General features: G+C 42.7%; 1 protein-coding gene across 1 annotated transcript in view; it reads left to right on the top strand.

Annotated features, from left to right (window-relative positions):
• Positions 1 to 23910, top strand: part of LOC123771803 (sodium-coupled monocarboxylate transporter 2) — a 211933-nt gene that overhangs the window by 135240 nt on the left and 52783 nt on the right. The gene's annotated exons all lie outside the window — the stretch shown is intronic.

Raw genomic sequence — 23910 nt, 5'->3', positions numbered from 1 at the left:
CAGCCGGGTATATCTCAATGTAATTATCAGCTGGATATGTCGTTGTTGCACTGACAAATGAGAATATCTCAATATAATTATCAGCAGGATATGTCGTTGTTGTACTGGCAGCCGGATATATCTCTATTTATTTATATATATTAGAAGGTACATTGGGGGTTTAGAGAGTACATAATAATGATGATTTTACATGCTTGTAAAGTCACTAGCACGCAAAGCATTTCAGGCAAGTCAAGTGTAACCATTGTCACGGAGAAAGACAAAGGGCAAAGCCTCGTCGAGCTCCACCGGTGACACTTTCCCTCATGAGTACTTTCTGTATTCACATTCCCTCGTGATGAAGTCAGCGCTTAAGATCTGTGCATTCCAGCCTCAGAAAACACAGGCACTTCGCCATACCTCTGTCTCCAGAAAGTAGGAAGTAGAGCGGAAACACAGGAAACAATTTTAAGTTTCCACAACATTCCTGGAAAGTGTTAGAAAGTAGTGGAACTGTTTGTTTTCGCGCATTAGATACGTTATTTTGTGTGGTTTTAAATTGATTTCCGAAACTTTTAACCAAAACCTACGTACCTAATCCTAATTTGAAACTTTGTGACACCTTTTATATCATAATTTGAAACTTTGTGACACCTTTTTGACTCCAATTTGAAAGTTTGTGACACCTTTTGTACCGTAATTTGAAACATTGTGACACCTTTTATATCATAATTTGAAACTTTGTGACACCTTTTATTAAGTGTTTAAAGTTAAAATGTTAAAATATTAATAAATAGGAAATGTAAAAATATAAAAAAATATTTTTACATTTGATAAAATTAATTTAAAAAAGGATCATAATAAAGGTGGGTTCATCATTTTTATTCATTTTTCATTTCTAGTAGTGTGGTGTAGTGGCCTGGTTGTAGTAGTGTAGTTGTGTGGTGTAGTAGCTTGGTGTAGTGGCCTGGTGTGGTGGCATGGTGTAGTAGCCTGGTGCAGTATCCTGGTGTAGTGGCCTGGTTGTAGTAGCGTAGTGTAGTTGCGTGGTGCAGTAGCCTGGTGTAGTGGCCTGGTGTGGTGGCATGGTGTAGTAGCCTGGTGCAGTAGCCTGGTGTAGTAAGGTGTAGTAGTGTGGTGTAGTAGCGTGGTATAGAAGCCTGGTGTAGTAAGGTGTAGTAGTGTGGTGTAGTAGCGTGGTGTAGTAGCGAGTGTAGTAGCCTGGTGTAGTGGCATGGTGTAGTAGCTTAATGCAGTAGCGTAATGTAAGAACATAAGAACAAAGGTAACTGCAGAAGGCCTATTGGCCCATACGAGGCAGCTCCTATTCTATAACCACCCAATCCCACTCATATACTTGTCCAACCCGCGCTTGAAACAATCGAGGGACACCACCTCCACCACGTTACGCGGTAATTGGTTCCACAAATCAACAACCCTCTTACTGAACCAGTATTTACCCAAGTCTTTCCTAAATCTAAACTTATCCAATTTATACCCATTGTTTCGTGTTCTGTCTTGTGTTGATATTTTTAATACCCTATTAATATCCCCCCTGTTATGTCCATTCATCCATTTGTAAACCTCTATCATGTCACCCCTAACTCTTCACCTTTCCAGTGAATGCAACTTAAGCTTTGTTAATCTTTCTTCATATGAAAGATTTCTAATTTGGGGAATTAACTTAGTCATCCTACGTTGGACACGTTCAAGTGAATTTATATCCATTCTATAATACGGCGACCAAAACTGAACTGCATAATCTAAATGGGGCCTAACCAGAGCAAGATATAGCTTAAGAACCACACCAGGTGAAGTAGTGTGGTGTAGTGGTGTGGTGAAGTAGCCTGGTGTAGTAGCGTGGTGTAGCTGCGTTGTGTAGTGGCCTGGTGTAGTTAGCCTGGTGTAGTAAGGAGTAGTAGCGTGGTGTAGTCGGGGGCCTCGTAGCCTGGTGGATAGCGCGCAGGACTCGTAATTCTGTGGCGCGGGTTCGATTCCTGCACGAGGCAGAAACAAATGGGCAAAAGTTTCTTTCACCCTGAACGTCCCTGTTACCTAGCAGTTAATAGGTACCTGGGAGTTAGTCAGCTGTCATGGGCTGCTTCCTGGGGGTGGAGGCCTGGTCGAGGACCGGGCCGCGGGGACACTAAAGCCACGAAATCATCTCAAGATAACCTTCAAGATAGTAGGATGGTGTAGTAGCTTGTGTAGTGGCCAGGTATAGTGGCGTGGTGTAGTCACCTGGTGTAGTGGCATGGTGTAGAAGCATGTTATAGTGGCATGGTGTGGTGTAGTAGCCTGGTGTAGTAGCGTGGTGTAGTATCTTGAGGTTATCTTGAGATGATTTCAGGGCTTTAGTGTCCCCGCTGCCCGGTCCTCGACCAGGCCTCCACCCCCAGGAAGCAGCCCGTGACAGCTGACTAACACCCAGGTACCTATTTTACTGCTAGGTAACAGGGGCATAGGGTGAAAGAAACTCTCCCCATTGTTTCTCGCCAGCTCCTGGGATCGAACCCAGGACCACAGGATCACAAGTCCCGCGTGCTGTCCACTCGGCCGACCGGTTCCCTGTGTGTAGTAGCCTGGTGTAGTAGTGTTGTGTAGTAGCGTGGTGTAGTAGCCAGGTATAGTGGCATGGTGTAGTAGCCTGGTGTAGTGGCATGGTGTAGTAGCCAGGTATAGTGGCATGGTGTAGTAGCCTGGGGTAGTGGCATGGTGTAGTAGCCTGGTGTAGTAGCCTGGTGTAGTGGCATGGTGTAGCAGCCTGGTGTAGTAGCCTGGTGTAGTGGCATGGTGTAGCAGCCTGGTGTAGTGGCATGGTGTAGCAGCCTGGTGTAGTGGCATGGTGTAGTAGCCTGGTGTAGTGGCATGGTGTAGTAGCCTGGTGTAGTGGCATGGTGTAGTAGCCTGGTGTAGTAGCCTGGTGTAGTAGCCTGGTGTAGTAGCCTGGTGTAGCAGCCTGGTGTAGTAGCCAGGTATAGTGGCATGGTGTAGCAGCCTGGTGTAGTGGCATGGTGTAGTAGCCTGGTGTAGTGGCATGGTGTAGCAGCCTGGTGTAGTAGCCTGGTGTAGTGGCATGGTGTAGCAGCCTGGTGTAGTGGCATGGTGTAGCAGCCTGGTGTAGTGGCATGGTGTAGTAGCCTGGTGTAGTGGCATGGTGTAGTAGCCTGGTGTAGTGGCATGGTGTTGTAGCCTGGTGTAGTAGCCTGGTGTAGTAGCCTGGTGTAGTGTCATGGTGTAGCAGCCTGGTGTAGTAGCCAGGTATAGTGGCATGGTGTAGCAGCCTGGTGTAGTAGCCTCGTGTAGTGGCATGGTGTAGCAGCCTGGTGTAGTAGCCAGGTATAGTGGCATGGTGTAGTAGCCTGGTGTAGTGGCATGGTGTAGCAGCCTGGTGTAGTGGCATGGTGTAGCAGCCTGGTGTAGTGGCATGGTGTAGTAGCCTGGTGTAGTGGCATGGTGTAGTTGCCTGGTGTAGTAGCCAGGTATAGTGGCATGGTGTAGTAGCCTGGTGTAGTAGCATGGTGTAGTGGCATGGTGTAGCAGCCTGGTGTAGTGGCATGGTGTAGCAGCCTGGTGTAGTGGCATGGTGTAGCAGCCTGGTGTAGCAGCCTGGTGTAGTGGCATGGTGTAGCAGCCTGGTGTAGTAGCATGGTGTAGCAGCCTGGTGTAGTAGCATGGTGTAGCAGCCTGGTGTAGTGGCATGGTGTAGCAGCCTGGTGTAGCAGCCTGGTGTAGTGGCATGGTGTAGCAGCCTGGTGTAGTGGCATGGTGTAGCAGCCTGGTGTAGTAGCCAGGTATAGTGGCATGGTGTAGCAGCCTGGTGTAATAGCCTGGTGTAGTGGCATGGTGTAGTAGCCTGGTGTAGTGGCATGGTGTAGTAGCCTGGTGTAGTAGCCTGGTGTAGTAGCCTGGTGTAGTGGCATGGTGTAGTAGCCTGGTGTAGTAGCCTGGTGTAGTGGCATGGTGTAGTAGCCTGGTGTAGTAGCCAGGTGTAGTAGCCAGGTATAGTGGCATGGTGTAGTAGCCTGGTGTAGTGGCATGGTGTAGTAGCCTGGTGTAGTGGCATGGTGTAGTAGCCTGGTGTAGTGGCATGGTGTAGTAGCCTGGTGTAGTGGCATGGTGTAGTAGCCTGGTGTAGTGGCATGGTGTAGTAGCCTGGTGTAGTGGCATGGTGTAGTAGCCTGGTGTAGTGGCATGGTGTAGTAGCCTGGTGTAGTGGCATGGTGTAGTAGCCTGGTGTAGTAGCCTGGTGTAGTAGCCAGGTATAGTGGCATGGTGTAGCAGCCTGGTGTAGTAGCCTGGTGTAGTGGCATGGTGTAGTAGCGCTGGTGTAGTGGCATGGTGTAGTAGCCTGGTGTAGTGGCATGGTGTAGTAGCGCTGGTGTAGTGGCATGGTGTAGTAGCCTGGTGTAGTGGCATGGTGTAGTAGCCTGGTGTAGTGGCATGGTGTAGTAGCCTGGTGTAGTGGCATGGTGTAGTAGCCTGGTGTAGTGGCATGGTGTAGTAGCCTGGTGTAGTGGCATGGCGTATTGGCATGGTGTAGTAGCCTGGTGTAGCAGCCTGGTGTAGCAGCCAGGTATAGTGGCATGGTGTAGTAGTGTGGTGTAGTAGCGTGGTGGTGGTGTTGCTGGGGTGGTGTTGCAGGTGGTGGTGTTGCAGGTGGTGGTGTTGCTGGTGGTGGTGTTGCAGGTGGTGGTGTTGCTGGTGGTGGTGTTGCTGGTGGTGGTGTTGCTGGTGGTGGTGTTGCTGGGGTGGTGTTGCTGGTGGTGGTGTTGCTGGTGGTGGTGTTGCTGGTGGTGGTGTTGCTGGTGGTGGTGTTGCTGGTGGTGGTGTTGCTGGGGTGGTGTTGCTGGTGGTGGTGTTGCTGGTGGTGGTGTTGCTGGTGGTGGTGTTGCTGGTGGTGGTGTTGCTGGTGGTGGTGTTGCAGGTGGTGGTGTTGCTGGTGGTGGTGTTGCTGGTGGTGGTGTTGCAGGTGGTGGTGTTGCTGGTGGTGGTGCTGCTGGTGGTGGTGTTGCTGGTGGTGGTGTTGCTGGTGGTGGTGTTGCTGGTGGTGGTGTTGCAGGAGGTGGTGTTGCTGGTGGTGGTGTTGCTGGTGGTGGTGTTGCTGGTGGTGGTGTTGCTGGTGGTGGTGTTGCTGGGGTGGTGTTGCTGGTGGTGGTGTTCCTGGTGGTGGTGTTGCTGGTGGTGGTGTTGCAGGTGGTGGTGTTGCTGGTGGTGGTGTTGCTGGTGGTGGTGTTGCTGGGGTGGTGTTGCTGGTGGTGGTGTTGCTGGTGGTGATGTTGCTGGTGGTGGTGTTGCTGGTGGTGGTGTTGCTGGTGGTGGTGTTGCTGGTGGTGGTGTTGCTGGGGTGGTGTTGCTGGTGGTGGTGCTGCTGGTGGTGGTGTTGCTGGTGGTGGTGTTGCTGGTGGTGGTGTTGCTGGTGGTGGTGTTGCTGGTGGTGGTGTTGCTGGGGTGGTCTTGCTGGTGGTGGTGTTGCTGGTGGTGGTGTTGCTGGTGGTGGTGTTGCTGGTGGTGGTGTTACTGGTGGTGGTGTTGCTGGTGGTGGTGTTGCTGGTGGTGGTGGTGTTGGTGGTGGTGGTGTTGGTGGTGGTGTTGCTGGTGGTGGTATTGCTGGTGGTGGTGTTGCTGGTGGTGGTGTTGCTGGTGGTGGTGTTGCTGGTGGTGGTATTGCTGGTGGTGGTGTTCCTGGTGGTGGTGTTGCTGGTGGTGGTGTTGCTGGTGGTGGTGTTGCTGGTGGTGGTGGTGTTGGTGGTGGTGTTGGTGGTGGTGTTGCTGGGGTGGTGTTGCTGGTGGTGGTGTTGCAGGTAGTGGTGTTGCTGGTGGTGGTGTTGCTGGGGTGGTGCTGGTGGTGGTGGTGTTACTTGTGGTGGTGTTGCTGGTGGTGGTGTTGCTGGGGTGGTGTTGCTGGGGTGGTGTTGCAGGTGGTGGTGTTGCTGGTGGTGGTGTTGCTGGTGGTGGTGTTGCTGGTGGTGGTGTTGCTGCGGTGGTGTTGCTGGTGGTGGTGTTGCAGGTGGTGGTGGTGTTGGTGGTGGTGTTGGTGGTGGTGTTGCTGGTGGTGGTGTTGCAGGTGGTGGTGTTGCTGGTGGTGGTGTTGCTGGGGTGGTGCTGCTGGTGGTGGTGTTGCTGGTGGTGGTGTTGCTGGTGGTGGTGTTGCTAGTGGTGGTGGTGTTGCTGGTGGTGGTGTTGCTGGTGGTGGTGTTGCTGGTCGTGGTGTTGCTGGTGGTGGTGTTGCTGGGGTGGTGTTGCTGGTGGTGGTGTTGCTGGTGGTGGTGTGGCTGGTGGTGGTGTTGCTGGTGGTGGTGTGGCTGGTGGTGGTGTTGCTGGTGGTGGTGTTGCTGGTGGTGGTGTTGCTGGGGTGGTGTTGCAGGTGGTGGTGTTGCTGGGGTGGTGTTGCTGGTGGTGGTGTTGCTGGTGGTGGTGTTGCTGGGGTGGTGTTGCTGGTGGTGGTGTTGCTGCGGTGGTGTTGCTGGGGTGGTGTTGCAGGTGGTGGTGTTGCAGGTGGTGGTGTTGCTGTGGTGGTGTTGCTGGTGGTGGTGTTGCTGCGGTGGTGTTGCTGGTGGTGGTGTTGCTGGTGGTGGTGTTGCTGGTGGTGGTGTTGCTGCGGTGGTGTTGCTGGTGGTGGTGTTGCTGGTGGTGGTGTGGCTGGTGGTGGTGTTGCTGGTGGTGGTGTGGCTGGTGGTGGTGTGGCTGGTGGTGGTGTTGCTGGTGGTGGTGTTGCTGGTGGTGGTGTTGCTGGTGGTGGTGTTGCTGGTGGTGGTGGTGTTGCTGGTGGTGGTGTTGCTGGTGGTGGTGTTGCTGGTGGTGGTGTTGCTGGTGGTGGTGTTGCTGGGGTGGTGTTGCTGGTGGTGGTGTTGCTGGTGGTGGTGTGGCTGGTGGTGGTGTTGCTGGTGGTGGTGTGGCTGGTGGTGGTGTGGCTGGTGGTGGTGTTGCTGGTGGTGGTGTTGCTGGTGGTGGTGTTGCTGGGGTGGTGTTGCTGGTGGTGGTGTTGCTGGTGGTGGTGTTGCTGGTGGTGGTGTTGCTGCGGTGGTGTTGCTGGGGTGGTGTTGCAGGTGGTGGTGTTGCTGGGGTGGTGTTGCTGGTGGTGGTGTTGCTGGGGTGGTGTTGCTGGGGTGGTGTTGCTGGTGGTGGTGTTGCTGCGGTGGTGTTGCTGGTGGTGGTGTTGCTGGTGGTGGTGTTGCTGCGGTGGTGTTGCTGGTGGTGGTGTTGCTGGTGGTGGTGTTGCAGGTGGTGGTGTTGCTGGTGGTGGTATTGCTGGTGGTGGTGTTGCTGTTGGTGGTGTTGCTGGTGGTGGTGTTGCTGGTGGTGGTGTTGCTGCGGTGGTGTTGCTGCGGTGGTGTTGCTGGTGGTGGTGTTGCTGGTGGTGGTGTTGCTGGTGGTGGTGTTGCTGGTGGTGGTGTTGCTGGGGTGGTGTTGCTGGGGTGGTGTTGCAGGTGGTGGTGTTGCTGGTGGTGGTGTTGCTGGTGGTGGTGTTGCTGGTGGTGGTGTTGCTGGTGGTGGTGTTGCTGGTGGTGGTGTTGCTGGGGTGGTGTTGCAGGTGGTGGTGTTGCTGGTGGTGGTGTTGCTGGTGGTGGTGTTGCTGGGGTGGTGTTGCTGGTGGTGGTGTTGCTGGTGGTGGTGTTGCTGGTGGTGGTGTTGCTGGTTGTGGTGCTGGTAGTGGTGTTGCAGGTGGTGGTGTTGCAGGTGGTGGTGTTGCTGGTGGTGGTGTTGCTGGGGTGGTGTTGCTGGGGTGGTGTTGCTGGTGGTGGTGTTGCTGGTGGTGGTGTTGCTGGTGCTGGTGTTGCTGGGGTGGTGTTGCTGGTGGTGGTGTTGCTGGTGGTGGTGTTGCTGGTGGTGGTGTGGCTGGTGGTTGTGATGCTGGTTGTGGTGCTGGTGGTGGTGTTGCAGGTGGTGGTGTGGCTTGTGGTGGTGTTGCTGGTTGTGGTGCAGGTGGTGGTGTTGCTGGTGGTGGTGTTGCTGGTGGTGGTGTGGCTGGTGGTGGTGTGGTGGTGGTAGTGGTGGTGTTGCTGGTTGTGGTGCTGGTGGTGGTGTTGCTGGGGTGGTGTTGCTGCGGTGGTGTTGCTGGTGGTGGTGTTGCTGGTGGTGGTGTTGCTGGTTGTGGTGCTGGTGGTGGTGTTGCTGGGGTGGTGTTGCTGCGGTGGTGTTGCTGGTGGTGGTGTTGCTGGTGGTGGTGTTGCTGGTGGTGGTGTTGCTGGTGGTGGTGTTGCTGGGGTGGTGTTGCTGGTGGTGGTGTTGCTGGTGGTGGTGTTGCTGGTGGTGGTGTTGCTGGTGGTGGTGTTGCTGGTGGTGGTGTTGCTGGTGGTGGTGTTGCTGGTGGTGGTGTGGCTGGTGGTGGTGTGGCTGGTGGTGGTGTTGCTGGTGGTGGTGTTGATGGTGGTGGTGTTGCTGGTGGTGGTGTTGCTGGTGGTGGTGTTGCTGGTGGTGGTGTGGCTGGTGGTGGTGTTGCTGGTTGTGGTGTTGCTGGTGGTGGTGGTGTTGGTGGTGGTGTTGCTGGTGGTGGTGTTGCTGGTGGTGGTGTGGCTGGTGGTGGTGTTGCTGGTGGTGGTGTTACTGGGGTGGTGTTGCTGGTGGTGGTGGTGTTGGTGGTGGTGTTGCTGGTGGTGGTGTTGCTGGTGGTGTTGGTGGTAGTGGTTTTGGTGGTGGTGGTGGTGTTGCTGGTGGTGGTGGTGTTGGGGGAAGTGGTGTTGCTGGTAGTGGTGTTGCTGGTTGTGGTAATGGTGATGGTGGTGGTGGTTGTGTTGGTGGTGGTGTTGTGTGGTGGTGGTATTATGTAATGGTGTTGGTGGTGGTGTTGTGTGGTAGTAGAGTTGTGTTGTGGCATGTAGTAGCATGGTGTAGAGGTGTGTAGTGACGTGTAGTGGCGTGTAGTGACGTGTAGTGGCGTGGTGTAGTGCCGTGCAGTGATGTGTAGTGACGTGGTGTAGTGACGTGTGGTGAAGCGGTGTGAAGTGACGTGTAGGGGGAATGTAGTGGTGTTTAGTGGCATAGTGTAGTGACGTGTAGAGGCGTGTAGTGGGGTGGTGTAATGACGTGTAGTGGCGTATAGTAGCGTGGTGTAGTGGCGTGTTGTAGTGGCGGGTGTAGTAACGTGTAGTGGTGTGTAGTGACATGTAATGACGTGTTGGGGCGTGAAGTTGCGTGATGTAATGGCGTGGTGTAGTGGCGTGTAGTGGCGTGTTGTGGCATGTAGTGACGTGAAGGGGCGTGTAGTGACCTGTAGTGGCATTGTATTGTGGCGTGTAGTGATGTGTAGTGGCGTGTTGTGACGTGTATTGGTGTGGTGTAAGGGCGTGTAGTGATGTGGTGAAGTGGCATGTAGTGGCGTGTAGTGGCGTGGTGTAGTGGAGTGTATTGGCGTGGTGTAATTGTGTGGTGTAGTGGCATGTAGGAGCGTGTAGTGATTTGGTGAAGTGGCGTGTAAGGGCAGATAGTGGTGTGTAGTGGCGTGGTGTAGTGGTGTGTAGGGGCGTGTAGTGATGTGGTGAAGTGGCGTGTTGTAGTGGCATGTAGTGATGTGGTGAAGTGCAATGAAGTGGCGTGTAGTGGCATGTAGAGGTGTGTAGTGACGTATAGTGGCGTGTAGTGGCGTCGTGTTGTGGCATGTAGTGGTGTGTAGTGGCATGGTGTAGTAGCGTTTAGGGGCATGTAGTGGCGTGGTGTAGAGGCGTAAATGACCATTTGAGACATTAACTATTGAAACGAACAAATGAATATGAAACAATGATTGACGAAACACAAAAAGACAAGCAGGAATATTTATGTAAGTTAGGTCATGTCTGGTTGGGCGAGTTGGACTAAGTAAGTTAGTTATGTCAATATGGGTAAGTTAGGTTACGTCAGTTTGGGTAAGGTTAAGTTAGGTTACGTCAGTTTGGGTAAGGTTAAGTTAGGTAATTTACTGTAAGTTAGGATAGGTTTGGTTAGGTAATTAGGTTAGGTTAGGTTATGCAAGTTAGGTTAGGTTAGGTTATGCAAGTTAAGTTAGGTTAGGTTAAGTTAGGTAATCTATGTTAAGTTAGAATAGGTAAGTTAGGTAGGGTAAGTTAGGTTAGGTTAGGTTAGGTAAGTTAGGTTAGGTTAGGTTATGCAAGTTAAGTTAGGTTAGGTTAGTTAAGTTAGGATATGTAGGTTATGTAAGTTAGATTAGGTAAGTTTAGGTTAGGTTAGGTTAGGTTATGCAAGTTAAGTTAGGTTAGGTTAAGTTAGGTAATCTACGTTAAGTTAGAATAGGTAAGTTAGGTTAGGTTAGGTAAGTTAGGTTAGGTTAGGTTATGCAAGTTAAGTTAGGATACGTAGGTTAGGTAAGTTAGGTTAGGATAAGTTAGGTTAGATAAGTTAGGTTAGGTTATGCAAGTTAGGTTAGGTTAGGTTATGCAAGTTGAGTTAGGTTAGGTTAGTTAAGTTAGGATAGGTAGGTTAGGTAAGTTAGGTTAGGTTAAGTTAGGTTATATAAGCTATGTAATGTTTAGGAACGTTATGTTAGGTAAGTAACATTAGGTGGGGAGGATAGGTTAGGTAGGTTTATGCAGTGTTGTTCAGAGAACAGTTTTAAGGTAAAGTGACTAAGAAAATATATTTTAACAGAAGTGCAGGTTTGATATAAAAGCTGAACTAGATATATTTGGAGAGAAATTTTATAACTGAGGATGTCTTAGAGAACAACATTGATGTCTTTGAGAATAACTTGATGGAAGAAGGAGAGTTTCTTTGATGATCGAATGTGTCTTAGAGAACAACACTGATGAACGAAGATGTCTTAGAAAGCGTCCCTGATGAACGAAAGGTTACTTAATGAATAACTTTGATGACTGAGATTAACTTTTTTGTTAGCACTGAGGATAGCTTTGTTGAACGAAAGATGTCAAAATAGGCTTCTCTGAATAACGAAGGTGACTCTGAGAATAACTTTAGTGTCTTAGAGAACAACTTTTGTTAGCTCTGAGATTAACTTTGACGACTTAGAGATTAACTTTGAGGATATGAGAGTACCTTTTGATGACTCTGCAAATGACTTGATGTCTTGGAGAACAACTTTGATGACTTAGAGAAAAACTGTACTGAACGAAAGTGAGTTAGAGATTACTTTTGATGTCTCTGAGAATATCTTTGATGACTTTGAGAACAAATTTGATGACTTAGAGAATAACTTTGATGATTCTGAGAATAACTTTGATGAACGAAGATATCTCACAGAACAACGTTGATATCATTGAGATTAACTTTTGATGTCTTAGAAAATACCTTTGATGACAGAGATTAATTTTAATGTCTCTTGGAATAACTTTGACGACTCTGAGAATACCTTTGATGACTGAAGATTACTTTGATGTCGTACAGAACAACTTTGATGACAGAGATTAACTTTAGATGTCTCTGAGAATAACCTTGATGACTCTGAGAATAATTTTTGAAGCTCTGAGAATAACTTTTATGTCTTAGATAATAACTTTGATGTCTCTGAGAATATCTTTGACGACTTTGAGAATGACATTGAGAACATGAGTAGTATTTTGATAGCTCAGAGAATAACTTTGATGACATAGAGAATAACTTTTTATGTCTTAGAGAACAACATTGATGTCTTAGAGAATAACTTTGATGAACGAAGGTGACTTAGAGAATAATCTTGATGACTCTGAGAATAACTTTTGATGTCTTAGAGAATAACTTTGATGAACGAAGATGTTTTGGAAAGTTTCCCTGATGAACGAAGAGTAACTTTGATGTCTCGAAGAGTGACTGATTTCTCACAGAGTAGCTTGGGTGTCTGAGTGTGTCCTTTATGTCTCGAAGAGTGTCCTTGACAATTTTTTCTTAATAACGAGGCGAAAATTTAGTTACATTTGACTATTTTTGTACTCTATTATGTATACTGTTAGTTACGAAAGTGTGGAACGAAGTTACATATGACTATTTTTTCTTGCTTAACGTCACGTAATTTTAGTTAGGAACAGTGACGAATATAACTATTTTTAGTTGACTGATGAATAATTTTTGTTAAGAATTGACGAACAAGACTATTTTCAGTTGATAGACGATGGATAAATATAGGTATGAACAGTATTGGAAGTTACCTTTGACTATTTTTAGCTAAGAGAAAGGTTATTTTAGTTAAGAACAGTGTTGAACGAGATTAATCCTGACTATTTTCTGTTGATTGATGAATAATTTTAGTTAAGCATTGATAAGGAAACATGCTAAACATTGTTATTTTCTGTTGATTGGTGAATACGTTTAGTTAGCAAATCATGAACAAGACTATTTTCAGTTGATTGACAAGTAATTTTTAGTTAAGAAGTTACAAGAAAAGTTTGTCTTGGTAAATTTGGTACTGAATAAAGGGTAGATTTCTTTAAGAACAGTGTTGGTAAGAAATATTAAGTTGACTACGAGCATTACTTTGACGTAATTTAATAAAACTTTCCAGATAAAACTGGGTGACTAAATTTGTTGGGGAAATTGCAATGCTGCTGATAATATTTGACAAAGAACTAGTTACTGAACGGAAGAAACAATGGAATATTTTATTTTAAAGGAACATGTAAGAGAAAGCGTTGAACATACTGAGAAATGACAAAGAACACAGAAAATACATAAGAGAATGCGAAGAACATAGTGAACATATGGGGAACACAGAAAAACGTAAGAAAAGTTGATGAACACAGTGAACATAAGGGGAATATGAACTTATAGAGAACATGAAGACATGACAAAGAATATAGGGAATGAACTGGCGAAGAACATGAAAACATAGAAAATATGTAAGAAAGGCCGATGAACACAGTGAACATGTGGAGAATATGAACTTGCAGAGTACATGAAAACATAGAAAATATGACTAGAATTTGTAGAGAACAACATGAGACTAAGAGAAAGATCACAGAAAAAATGTAGATACTCGTGAAAATATGAACTGAATGGGCTGTGAACATTTGAAGAACATGGAGTGAACACAGAAAACATGGAAGAGAATGCAAAGAATATGTTGAATATGGAGAAAATATATAAATACAGAAGGATTATTGAAGGTTTCGATAAGTTGGGAAATGGGAGAGATGAAGGGGGAGGTAAGGGATGAGAAGGAAAGGGGAAGTAGGGGATGAGGGTGAGATGAAGGGTGAAAGAGCGTTGGGGGGAGGTAAAGGAAGGGAATGTAAGGGATGAGAAGGTAAGGGAGGAAAAGGGTAAGGTGCGATTTTTGACCGTGTGATTATTGCTTACTTGGGTAAACAAAAGGTATTGAAGGTAAGGTGTTATATGACCGTGTGAATATTACAGAGCTGAATACAAAAAGGGTATTAAAGGCCATGATGTTTACTTTTGGTAGACTGGAGAGGGACTTGATCTGAATTTATTTTGATGAACATTGAACTAAAGTGGAGGACATGAGCTGAAACTCGGTTAATGTCTTGATTTATTTTACTACGTTAGAAATATAGTGATCTTAAATTTCAGGGGAATTGCTCTAATAATAAAGAACATGTACAAATGAGCTAAGGCAGCAGACGTGAGCTAGAATTTGGTAATTGTTCGGATCATATTTACTACGTCTGAAATATGACTGTTTAAAATATCAGGAGGATTGGACTGCTAGTAAAGATGTTACGGGGTTAGACTACGGCGGGAACAGGAGCTGGAGCTCATTAACTAAATTATTGTATTTTACTACGCCTGAAATAGCTATGTTTTAAATCTCGAAGAAATTTATTGGATACTAAAGAAGTTGTATTAGTAAACTAAGGCGGGGTACAGGAGCTAGCACACGATAAGTGCTCGGATCTATTTTTCTATGTACGAAATATAACGGTTCTAAATTTCAGGGGGATTGGCATGTTACTAATGAATATACGACAGGGGACTAAGGCGGGGACAGGAGCTAGAACTTGCTTACTGAATTGATTTGATTTACTACATCCGAAATATGTCTGTTTAAAATTTCAGGGAAATTGATAGGTTAATATTGAGACTACGCCTATAAATGCGGACTCTTAACAAATTTTGGTCATGAACTGAACTCTGTCTAATTTTCAGGCTCAAACTAGACTCTGCCTAATTTTCGGTCATTACTGGACTCTGATTTTTGGCCTTTACTGGACTTTGACGAATTTTGCTCACGAAGTGGACTTTGAATATTTTTGGGCACAAACTGGACTCTGAATATTTTTGGGAACAAACTGGATGCTGACTAATTTTCATAGATTGTAGGATTCTGATTATTTTTGGGTATAAACTGGACTCTGACGAATTTCTGTCTACAACTGCAGTCTGATGAATTTTTGGTCTGAAAATGGACTCTGACGAATTTGGCTCACAAAGTGGACTCTGAATAATTTAGGTCAACAACTAGATTCTGACGAATTTTGGGTGTTTACGCGACTCTGATTATTTTCAGGTATAAACTGGACTCTGATGAATTTTCAGTCTTTTCAGGTGAAACAGCCGTAAATGTAACAACAAAAACTTACTGTTAAGATGTCTGTTTTCCTTCATAAAACTTCTATGAACATATTCGCAGAAAATGGTATTTGAAAAAAATACACGGTTTTGAAAACAGGCAACAATGGTCCGTAGAGTTTATTCTCAGTAATAACTGAAAAATTGGAATTTTCCTCATAGGAAATCCTTAGGAGCATATCAGTTCTTTTTTTCTGAAATTTTCTATAAGATTTTCCTACTTATTTTCCTCATAAGAACTCTTAACAAACCTGTAAAATCTCAGAAATTATTTTTCTCATAAGAATTCCTTAACAAACTTCTATGAAATTATTTTCGTCATAAGAACTCTTAACAAAGTTCTATGAACATATTCTTCAAAAATGGTCTTTGAAAAATGTGCGATCATGAAAACAAACAGAAATTTTCCGTAGAGTTTACCTAGAACACCTGACACCTCACACATGATATTTTAAATTAACTGGAAAACCGACACGCCACAGACGATATTTGATCAAAATAAAATATCGTCTGTGGCGTGTCATCCCTACTACTCCTTCTTTCTGACGTCATCATCCCTAATGCGGTGCAAGATGCCAATAAGCTCAAAGCTTCTAGCCAACATGCTAAATGCGGATCCTAGGAGGTTCACACATTAGTGCGAACTCTTAATCAGGTTTAATACCTCAACTGTACTCTGTGCTTCATCTGAGTCGATATTCAGCTACATTGGCTCGTATTTTCGCTCATTGCTCATATTTTTTGTTATTCATTTCATAAACCCTATCAACAATCCTAACCTAACTTATTATACATTACAAACAAATACATTCTACAGACCAGTTGTTGTTGTTTAGCGACATCACGAAAAGCGACCTCAGTTTAGAGATACGGTATTGTTGACCATTAGCATATAAGTGTTAAGGTATCACAGCACCTGACTGTTCAACTATGTGTGACGTCACCGGATGGCCAATGCAGTCTTTGGCGTCCTACTGGCATATGTTCTGTATTTGATGTTATTATTAAAAAATGGCTAGACTAACCATCCCCCACCTAACTTAATCAGAGGTTTAAGAATATACATTTTAATTATCCACAACTGTAATCATTATTCGGTGATAAGTGCAAATGTATAACAGCAACCCAAATGTCATACCACAATTTTTTGCAGAATCGTACATCTGGCATAATTGTAGGTGAGCTGAACATAAGAATAAAGGTAACTGCAGAAGTCCTATTGGCCCATACGAGGCAGCTCCTATATATTTCCACCCAATCTCATTCATATTCATGTCCACCCTATGCTTAAAACAACCAAGGGATCCCACTTAAAGTATTAGTTTACAATAATAGTTTTAATAAATAGCTCTCATTCTAGTTTTATATAAAACAACAATTATGAAACCCTATAGCTAGATATCGTACTATAATCCACAAGTAGTTAGCACACATCTGATAGCACAGCGGATTAGTAGCTTTATTCATAGGCTAGTCAACTGTCCTCACATCCATCAAATAGCTATCCAAATGTCGCACCTCAATTCATCCATCTAGCAACTCAGCTGGATGCTAGCCACTATAATCATAGGCTAATCATTTCTACACCTCAAAAAAAAATCATAGTCTTGCTATGCAAATCAGGTAACTTGTCTCTAAACCAACACTCCCAAATACAAGCATACATACCTACGCATACTCCACAACTTATACATATAAAATTAAATATACCATTTACACAATATTGCATGTACACTCAGAGTATGACATTTACACAAAGTACGGTATTTGCACAAATATATCAAAATGCTTATGCATTTAGACAATCAAAAATGCGCTTTCGCTAAAATTACACAATTTCGCATACATAATTTTCACAAAATACCCACACATTGTCTCATAAACCAAAATACACTTCCACCATTAAATCTATTTTTTCAGATTACAGAGCTTACACAAAATACACAATTTGCACACAAAAACACAGTTGCACCAGTTCCACTTCAACAAATTAAAAACACAACTTGCATAAATGCACTATTAGCACAATTTTTTTTTATAAAATATGGACAATTAATACACAATTTGTGTAGTTATTATACATCTTTCCACAATTAATACAAGAAAACTTGCTATATAATTACTCAACTTGCACAATGACAATCAATACACACAGGTATAAATAAACAATTCGTCCATATGCAATTACACAACATGTGCAATTGATACACAACTTTCACAAATATTACACATCTTTCATAATTATTACACAACTTGCACAAATACATATCTAGCACAAATACGTACAATACATAACTACCCCAAATATTAAAATACACAACTAGCATAAATACACGATTTACACAAATACAATTGCGACATTTACACAACTTGTTCAAAAATATAATCAATACACAACTTACCAAAATATGAACAATACATAACTAGCACATATTCATTAAATACACAACAACACAATTTCCACAAATACACATACAAAAACATATACAATTAATACATAAAACTTGCACAGAACTACACAATTTATGGAAATATAATCAATACATAATTGCAATAATCATACAACTTATGCAAAATACATAATCTGCACAATTAATACACAAGTATATTAATTGTGCTACGTATGTACAGATATAAACACAACCAACTAGGTCAAACAATAAACAATTTGCATGATATTTTTCTAGGTATGTTTAGGACATTAATTATATTATGCTGAGTTTAACCAACTCCCCAAAAGTCAGGATTTCACATATAAAAATGGTACATATGACTTCCGATGAGCACAATATAAAACACATTCATTTCCATTAATATTTCAACATTATTAGTGCTAAACTATTCATCTAACATATGTCCACTGTTTTTAATGTCTTATTAATACCTTCCTTGTTACATCCTCTCCAATCAGACCACCCATATTTATTTATGCAAACCATCTAAAAGACTTATTTGTTCTAGCCTTAGTTACGTTAGGGCCGGTGGGGTTAGGTGAAGTCAGTATTTTCTATGATAATTTTAAACAAATATGCTATGTCTTATCAAAATGCATCCTATTAAAACTTAAATTCATCTAAATCTATCAAAAATATACTTATACTACACAAATTTGACTAAATTCAACCTAGCAAAAGCTAAACTAACTAAATATGAGCATCCCATACCCTCACATACAAGCCTATGTCGCCTCTGTCCATACATTACAGGAGTTGGCCATATAGCACGAACCCCAAATAGGAAAATTTACACTATTTCATAAACATGCTAATTCATTACCCTAAGATATTATATATATCCTTCCCTAAACGACCTCACCTAACCTGACCTAGCATACCCAAACCTAGATTTAGTTCAAGTTGGTGAATTTAAGCTATGCCACTTAAATTCGAGCTAATTTAAGTATTCAGTTAGGTAAGGCTATGTAGGGTAGGTTGGAATATGCGAAAACTTGGCTAAAATGGTCTTTGGCTGTGCTATGTAACAAAACATTTTGGGTATATTTGGTAGAAATTGTCTTTAAATTAGGTTGAATTTAGGTGAGAAAGCATAAATTTCACTAACTTTAATCAAATCTAGCTTGGGATATGCTAGGTCAGGTTAGGTAAGGTTGTGTAGGGTAAGATGGAATAGGTGAAAACTTGGGTGAAATAAACTTTGGCTATGCTAAGATACAAAACATTTGGGTATATTCAGTGGAAATTAGCTTAAATTAGGTTGAATTTAGGTGGGAAAGGCATAAATTTTGCCAACTTTAATCAAATCTAACTTGGGATATACCAGGTGAGGCTGGGTAGGGTTGTCTATAGCAGCTTTGGAATTGGTGAAAACTGGCTAAAATGAGCTTTGACTGTGCTATGTTACAAAACATTTTTGGGTATATTTGGTGGAAATTGTCTTAAATTAGGTCAAATTTATGTGGGATAACTTAAATTTCACCGACTTTAACCAAATCTAGGTTTGGATATGCTAGGTTAAGTTAGGTAAGGTTGCGTAGGGTAGGATGGAATAGGAGAAAATGCAGGTAAAAATGGGCTTTGGCAATGCTATAATACACAACATTTGGATATATTTGGGGGGATTTGTCTTAAATTAGGTCAAATTTAGGTGGGAATAGCTTAAATTTCGTCAACTTTAACCAAATCTACGTTTGGATATGCTAGGTTAGATTAGGTTGCGTAGGTGAAAATGGGCTTTGGCGATGCTATGATACACAACATTTGAATATATTTGGTGGGATTTGTCTTAAATTAGGTCGAATTTATGTGGGATAGCTTAAATTTCGCTGACTTTAACCAAATCCAGGTTTGGAAATGCTAGGTTAGGTTAGGTGAGGTTGTGCAGGGGAGTATGGAATAGGAGAGAATGTGGATAAAAATGGGCTTTGGAAGTGCTATGCTACACAACATTTGGGTATATTTGGTGGAAATTGTCTTACATTAGCTCGAATTTAAGTGGCATAGCTTAAATTTCACCAACTTGAACTAAATCTAGGTTTGGATATGCTAGGTCAGGTTAGGTGAGGTCGTGTAGGGAAGGACATATATAATATCTTAGGGGTAATGAACTAACATATTAATGATATAGTGTAAATTTTCCTATTTGAGGTTCGAGCTATATGGCAGACTCATGAAATGTATGGAAAGAGGCTTGTATGTGAGGGTATGGGATGCTCATATTTAGTTAGTTTAGCTTTTGCTAGGTTGAATTTAGTCAGATTTGTGTAGTATAAGTATATTTTTGATAGAGTTAGATGAATTTAAGTTTTAATAGGATGCATTTTGATAATATATAGCAAATGTGCTTAAAATTATCATAGAAAATACTGACTTCACCTAACCCCACCGGCCCTAACGTAACTAAGGCTAGAACAAATAGGTCTGTTAGATGGTTTGCATAAATAAATATGGGTGGTCTGATTGGAGAGGATGTATCAAGGAAGGTATTAATAAGACATTAAAAACAGTGGACATATGTTAGATGAATAGTTTAGCACTGATAATGTTGAAATATTAATGGAAATGAATGTGTTTTATATTGTGCTCATCGGAAGTCATATGTACCATTTTTATATGTGAAATCCTGACTTTTGGGGAGTTGGTTATACTCAGCATAATATAAATAATGTCCTAAATATACCTAGAAAAATATCATGCAAATTGTTTATTGTTTGACCTATTTGGTTTTGTTTGTATTTGTACAAACATAGCTCAATTAATATACTTGTGTATTAATTGTGCAGATTATGAATTTTGCATAAGTTGTATGATTATTGCAATTATGTATTATTATATTTCCATAAATTGTGTATTGTTTTGTGCAAGTTTTATGTATTAATTGTATATGTTTTTGTATGTGTATTTGTGGAAATTGTGTTGTTGTGTATTTAATGAATATGTGCTAGTTATGTATTGTTCATATTTTGGTAAGTTGTGTATTGATTATATTTTTGAGCAAATTGTGTAAATGTCGCAATTGTATTTGTGTAAATCGTGTATTTATGCTAGTTGTGTATTTTCATATTTGGGGTAGTTATGTATTGTACGTATTTGTGCTAGATATGCATTTGTGCAAGTTGTGTAATAATTATGAAAGATGTGTAATATTTGTGAAAGTTGTGTATTAATTGCGCATGTTGTGTAATTGCATATGGACGAATTGTTTATTTATACCTTTGTGTATTAATTGTCTTTGTGCAAGTTGAGTAATTATATAGCAAGTTTTCTTGTATTAATTGTGCAAAGATGTATAATAACTACACAAATTGTGTAATAATTGTCTATGTTTTATAATAATTTTTGTGCTAATAGTGCATTTATGTAAGTTGTTTTTAATTTGTTGAAGTGGAACTGGTGCAACTGTGTCTTTGTGGGCAAATTGTGTATTTTGTGTAAGCTCTGTAATCTGAAAAAATAGATCTTATTGGTGTAAGTGTATTTTGGCTTATGAGACAATGTGTGGCTATTATATGAAAATTATGTATGCAAAATTGTGTAATTTTAGTGAAAGCGTATTTTTGGTTGTCTAAATGCATAAGCAATTTGATATATTTCTGCAAATACCATACTCTGTGTAAATGTCATACTCTGAGTGTACATGCAATTTTGGGTAAATCGTATATTTTAGTGTGTAACTGACATATTTTGTATGTAAATGTCATATTTTTGTGTGAAGGTATATTTTGAGTGTAAATAATATATTTTGTGCATAAATGGCATATTTGGTGTGTAAATGCAGTATTTTCTGAGTATGGCATAAATTACATCTGATTAATGGGAAAATGGTGGCAAAAATACTAGGCTATTCTCTATGAATGTATAGGTTGTGGAGTATGTGTAGGTATGTATGCTTGTATTTGGGACTGTTGGTTTAGAAACAAGTTACCTGATTTGCGTAGCAAGACAAGGATTTTTTTGAGGTGTAGAAATGATTAGCCTATGATTATAGTGGCTAGCATCCAGCTGAGTTGCTAGATGGATGAATTGAGGTGCGACATTTGGATAGATATTTGATGGATGTGAGGACAGTTGACTAGCCTATGAATAAAGCTACTAATCCGCTGTGCTGCCAGATGTGTGGTAACTACTTGTGGATTATAGTACGATATCTTGCTATAGGGTTTCATAATTGCTGTTGTATATAAAACTAGAATGAGAGCTATTTATTAAAACTATTATTGTAAACTAATACTTTAAGTGGGATCCCTTGGTTGTTTTAAGCATAGGGTGGACATGAATATGAATGAGATAGGGTGGAAATATATAGGAGCTGCCTCGTATGGGCCAATAGGACTTCTGCAGTTATCTTTATTCTTATGTTCAGCTCACCTACAATTATGCCAGATGTACGATTCTGCAAAAATTGCGGTATGACATTTGGGTTGTTGTTATACATTTGCACTTATCACCGAATAATGATTACTGTTGTGGATAATTAAAATGTATATTCTTAAACCTCTGATTAAGTTAGGTGGGGGATGGTTAGTCTAGCCATTTTTGAATAATAGCATCAAATACAGTACATATGCCAGTAGGACGCTAAAGACTGCATTGACCATCTGGTGACGTCACACATAGTTGAAAAGTCAGGTGCTGTGATACCTTAACACTTATATGTTAATTGTCAACAATACCATATCCCTAAACTGAGGTCGCTTTTCGTGATGTCGCTAAACAACAACAACTGGTCTGTAGAATGTATTTGTTTGTTATGTATAATAAGTTAGGTTAGGATGGTTGAAAGGGTTTATGAAATGAATAACAGAAAATATGAGCAATGAGCAAAAATACGAGCCAATGTAGCTGAATATCGACTCTGATGAAGCTCAGAGTACAGTTGACGTATTAAGCCTGATTAAGAGTTCGCACCAATGTGTGAACCTCCTAGGATCCGCATTTAGCACGTTGGCTAGAAGCTTTGAGCTTATTGGCACCTCGCACCGCATTAGGGATGATGACGTCAGAATGAAGGTAACTGCAGAAGGCCTTATTTCAAAACATGAGAGGCTTGCTTTTACTGAATGAGTATTTTGATTTGTTATATGCTACAGTAAGGTGTGGGGAGGCATATTTTTTGAGCGAATGTGAGGTGTGCATATATATTTATGTACGTGCAAAGACATTTATGCGTTTATGCAGCAATATTGGATTAGTACTGAACTCGCATTGAAGTCACCACGCTTGTCAGGGGGGACTGTTTTCATACAAATGAATGATAGTGGGTTTTAATTTTTATTTTGCCCTATGCTTAATAAGCAATCTCCGAAGAAAGATGACAAAGCTCAAATTACATTCTCTAGAAAGGCGAAGAAATAGGAATGACATGATAGTGGTGTGACTGAATGGATTCATGAACTATAAAGCAATCACTAGCAGAGGTAACTAAAAACTGGTGCGCCAAGTCACGACCTTTTAATCCCCTTGAATATTCCTGTGCAGGGTCACTGAGCGGCTACCTGGTGACGTCATTGACCATTAGCGATGTCTGTGCAAGGGTCACTGGGGTAATAGAATTTGGGTACGCCAGGAGCCGGCATTTTACTCCCCCATGAGCAAAATGGCAGGGACTAGCTGTGACCACCTTTTAATTCAAATGTTGGAAAATAATATATGATACAAGGGAGAGATTGATAAATGATATGAAAATATGATAATACCCACTATGCCAATGCTAGGCAGTTGGGATAAAAATAAAAAAATACCCTTACACCAACTCTCTGCAAGCAATAAAAATCGAAATCACCCCTACGCCAACTCACTGCAGGTGAAAAAAATAAAAAATACCCTTATGCCAACTCAATGCAGGCGAAAAAAAAATCGAAAATACCCCTACGCCAACTTGCTGCAGGTGGGGAAAAATGGCTACCACTCCCCCCCCCCCCTGCGCCAACTTGCTGCAGGCAAAAAAAGCAAAATTGCAAGGAGTTGGCACACTTTCCACTACTGGCGTGTAAGGGGTTTGTGGTGTAGTGTCGTGTAGTGACGTGTAGTGGCGTGACGTGTAGTGACGTGTAGTGGCATGTAGTGGCGTGGTGTGATGGTGGCGGGAGGAGCAGGCCCACGTGCTTACAAAAGAATGCCTAAAGGCAGAATGTGGGCCTTTGGGGGGTTCTGTGGCAGTGTTCTAAGTCTCAAACTGTACTTCGACATTATATCATCTGAGTTCAGAAATGTTTCCATCAATTGTTTAATTTTTAAACCTGTAATAATATTGATGCATTGACATGTCTTATTTCCTTGCTGCATATTTACGATTTTTTTTTTAACATTTACAACATTTCGTTTTATAATTTCAAAGCTCTAGCGAGTGTTCAGACACGGTCACCACAATGACCGTTAGCTGCCCTGTCGCCTGACTACACCTCCATGTGTGTATACCCGGGTGCATGCATGGCGTGTAGTAGCACACACACAGAGTACACACGTGTTACACCATGCCACGCCACTATACACTATGCACTATACACCATGACTCAATACACCATGCACTATACACCACTCACTATACACCACGACACTATACACCATGCACTCCACGACACTATGCACTATACACAACACACTATACACCACGACATTATACACCATGCACTATACACCACGACACTATACACCACCACACTATACTTCACGACACTATACACCACGACACTATACACGACGACACTATACACCACGACACTGTACACCACAACACTATACACCAGACACTATACACCACAACACTATACACCACGGCACTATACACCACAACACTATACACAACGACACTATACACCACGACACTATACACTACGACACTATACTCGACGACACTACACCACGATACTATACTCCACGACACTATACTTCACGACACTATACACCACGCCACTATACACCACGACACTATACACCACGACACTATACACCATGCCACTATACTCCACGACACTATACTCGACGACACTATACTCCACGACACTATACACCACGACACTATACA

This window comes from Procambarus clarkii, chromosome 75 (assembly GCF_040958095.1).
Source record: "Procambarus clarkii isolate CNS0578487 chromosome 75, FALCON_Pclarkii_2.0, whole genome shotgun sequence".
Taxonomy (NCBI): Eukaryota; Metazoa; Arthropoda; class Malacostraca; order Decapoda; family Cambaridae; genus Procambarus; species Procambarus clarkii.
This window is presented reverse-complemented; position numbering and strand designations above follow the sequence as displayed.